This window comes from Octopus sinensis, linkage group LG26 (assembly GCF_006345805.1).
Source record: "Octopus sinensis linkage group LG26, ASM634580v1, whole genome shotgun sequence".
In the NCBI taxonomy this organism is placed as follows: domain Eukaryota; kingdom Metazoa; phylum Mollusca; class Cephalopoda; order Octopoda; family Octopodidae; genus Octopus; species Octopus sinensis.
Genome location: NC_043022.1, coordinates 7,256,177 through 7,260,072, shown reverse-complemented (window position 1 = coordinate 7,260,072; position 3,896 = coordinate 7,256,177). Strand labels below are relative to the sequence as shown.

The window sequence follows — 3,896 nt, the reverse complement described above, 5'->3', positions numbered from 1 at the left end:
CTCTCACATCTCCTTTACTGTTTTCTTCAAATATAAAACTTTTTAACTCAGTAATGGAAAAAAAAAAAAAAATAAACCCAATAATCATCTGATTTTTATAATTACTAATTTATCTCGTTAACTTCAGCCAACCTTTAGATCAAAAGCATTCTAACCCTGACTATTTTGTCCTCTTTATCTCATGCATTATGTCCCTAAAACTGTGTTCTTTTTATCTCGTGGTGCAATTTCAAGGAAATTTGACTGCTTTTTCCAGAAAGTCGAGTGACCATGTAGAGGCTACTTCTTTGGTTCAACAATGCAATTACTGTTGATGATGTTGGTGGTCATCCCAAGTCTATGATCATAAGTATTCCAGCCAAGCCCATCATGTGTTAAATATATGTGTAGGACTATTAGTCATCAATGTCCTTATCTTTCGAAATACAGTAAAGTATGTGATTTAACTGCTCTTTCTAGCAGGCTGATGAAACTGTACACCTAATTGATAAGTGAGGGGAGGGGTGACCTAGTAGTTGTAGCAGCAGCAACTATAGTAGTAGTATTAATAATAGTAGCAGCAGCACCAGCAGTAGTAGTAGTAATGGTAGAAGTACCAGCAGCAGTTACTGCAGTAGTGGTAGTAGTAGTAACCTTGAAAAAAGCCAAACTGTAACAACAGACAGAAATCCGTCTGTTATTTTCAATGTCAAAGTGCAGCTGTTCCTCTTATCACTGAAGTTGATGTGTGTCTCTATGGAAAAGGAAACTCTCTCCGCTTTCTTCCTTCTCATACATTCTTCCCTTTCTTTTTCTCTCTCTGTCGCTTATGGAAGCAGAGTCTCTCCATGATACAGCTTTCTTTACTCTTCCCTATTTATATATATATATATTTCTTTATTGCCCACAAGGGGCTAAACATAGAGGGGATAAACAAGGACAGACAAACAGATTAAGTCGATTATATCGACTCCAGTGCGTAACTGGTACTTAATTTATCGACCCCGAAAGGATGAAAGGCAAAGTCGACCTCGGCGGAATTTGAACTCAGAACGTAACGGCAGACGAAATACGGCTACGCATTTCGCCTGGCGTGCTAACGGTTCTGCCAGCTCGCCGCCTATTTATATATATGTGTGTGTGTGTGTGTATGTGTGTGTTGTTATTCTTCTTGGTTCCATTTATGTCCTATAAACTTGCTGTACTGGAACTGGACTTACAAACTTTTGTCCATGAAGTATGTACATAAGGTACAGCTGGCTTCCCAGCCCCTTGCTTCTGGGTTCAGTCTCACTGCATTGTACCGTGGGCAAGTGTCTTCCACCAAAGCCTTGGGCTGAACAAAACCTTGTGAATAGATTTGGTATATGGAAACTGAAAGAAGCCCATTCTATCTATCTGTCTGTTTCTATCTATCTATCTACTACTGCATTTCAACCGGTGTTGGTTTGTTTATGTCCATGTAACTTAGCGATTCAGTTAAAGAGACCAATAGAATAAGTACCAGGCTTAAAAAAAGTCCTGGAGTTCATTCATTTGATCAAAAATTCTTCAAGATGTTACTCCAGCATGGCCACAGTCTAGCGAATGAATCAGGTAAAAGGTGTGTGTTTATATGTGGATCCATGTATATATGTGTATGTATGTACTTATTTAACCTGTAAACACACACACACATACATCTATATATGCAAACTCATGCCAGCATGGAAAATGGGTGTTAAATGATGAAACACTTATGTGCATTGATACTTATCATCATCATTTAGCGTCCGTTTTCCATGCTAGCATGGGTTGGACGGTTTAACTGGGGTCTGTGAAGCCGGAAGGCTTCATCAGGCCCAGTCAGATTTGGCAGTGTTTCTACGGCTGGATGCCCTTCCTAACGCCAACCACTCCGCGAGTGTAGTGGGTGTTTTTTACGTGCCACCTGCACAGGTGCCAGACAGAGCTGGCACAACGGCCACGAACGGATGGTGCTTTTACGTGTCACCAGTACGGGGCCAGGCGATGCTGGCAACGGACACGAACGGATGGTGCTTTTACGTGCCACCGACACGGGGCCAGACAGAGCTGGCAAACTGTGTATATATATATATATATATATTATATATATATATATACACATGTGTATGCCCATAAGTGTAAATACACATGTTTATATGCACATATTATGATCATCGTTTCTATGTCCTCATTTCGCTTGCACGGGTCAGATGAAAGTTGTTGAGGTAGATATTCTATGGCCTGATACCCTTCCAGTTGCCTACTGTCACCTGTTTCCAATTAAGGTAGATATTTCCCCTAATCCTTCAAACATAAACATGTTTTCATGCAAAATTGCTAACAAACCATCCCACATGTGTGTGACTTGTCTGTACTTGTCTGTGGTTAGCTCACAATATCAAAACAACAAACCATCCACTCACTCATGTATGCATATACACACACACACACAATGGGCCTATTTCTTCCATCTACCAAATGCACGCACTAGGATTTGGCCAGCTTCGCTGTAGTATAAAATACTTGTCCAAGGTGCTGCATGATAGGACTGAAACTGAAATCAAGTGGTTGAGAAATGGGACTTCTTAACCACATAGCCATGTCTCTTGCCTTTGGGTGTATATCTTTCTATCTTCTCTCTCTCTCTCGATTGCCCCTCCCCCTTTTTTTTTTCACGGTCCCTTTTGATCGAAATTTTATTTTTCTCCTTTTTATCTTTTCTCAAAAAGAATAGCTCTACAGTGTATTGTGTCCCCTCTGTGTTCGGCCCTGTGTGGCTAATAAAGAAACATATCTATCTGTTTACGGCATATCACTTTGAAAACACCGGTTCTCGTCCGATCACCGAAGTTAAGCAAAATCGAGCCTAGTTAGTACTTAGATGGGTGACCGCTTGGGAAACCTAGGTGCTGTAAACATCTTTCTGTCTAATGGCGGTGCCCCAGCATGGCCACAGCTCATGAGCTGAAACTAGAATCAATCAATCCATCCATCCGAACACACACACACACCTAACACATGCAACAAGACTCCTTTAGTTTTTGTCTACTAAATTCACTCAAAATGATTTTGTTGGTCTGGGACTATAGTAGAAGACACTTGCCCAAAGTTCCACCCATGGAAACCAAACCTGGACCCATGTGGTTAGGAAGCAAACTTCTAACCATGTAGCCACACCTGTGTCTTAAAGTTATACCTTTTCCTCTGTGTGTGTATTGCATCTTTTATCTTTATCTTTTATCTTTTACTTGTTTCAGTCATTTGACTGCGGCCATGCTGGAGCACCGCCTTTAGTCGAGCAAATCGACCCCGGGACTTATTCTTTGTAAGCCCAGTACTTATTCTATCGGTCTCTTTTGCCGAACCGCTAAGTGACGGGGACGTAAACACACCAGCATCGGTTGTCAAGCAATGCTAGGGGGACAAACACACACACATATATATATATACATATATACGACAGGCTTCTTTCAGTTTCCGTCTACCAAATCCACTCACAAGGCATTGGTCGGCCCGGGGCTATAGCAGAAGACACTTGCCCAAGATGCCACGCAGTGGGACTGAACCCGGAACCATGTGGTTGGTTAGCAAGCTACTTACCACACAGCCACTCCTGCATGGTCAGAGTCATGTAACATTTCAAACAACACAAAGGAAGTTTGTGTCCTGGCCCCAGCTTCTTGTTGCAGCATTTCTTTCCAGTCCTGCTGCAACATGCCTGTGGTAATTTCAGTTCAATACATATGACATCCTTGATGTGTGGCTTCTAGTTTGCTGCTGCTGCACTTTTTGCTACATCTATCAAGGTATCCTGTTAATTGTTTCTCTGTTTTGGCTATCGCAACCAAAAAGCGCCATCCAACCAAAATGCAAATATATGGGAAACTACCACCTGTGTCATCTCTTGTGAA

General features: G+C 41.6%; 1 non-coding gene across 1 annotated transcript; it reads left to right on the top strand.

Moving 5' to 3' along the window:
• Nucleotides 1-2,785: 2,785 nt before the first annotated feature.
• On the top strand, nt 2,786-2,903 carry LOC115224916. Its single transcript, XR_003882902.1, has one exon. It is a non-coding gene; the product is annotated as a 5S ribosomal RNA (ribosomal RNA).
• The last annotated feature ends 993 nt before the right edge of the window (nt 2,904-3,896 follow it).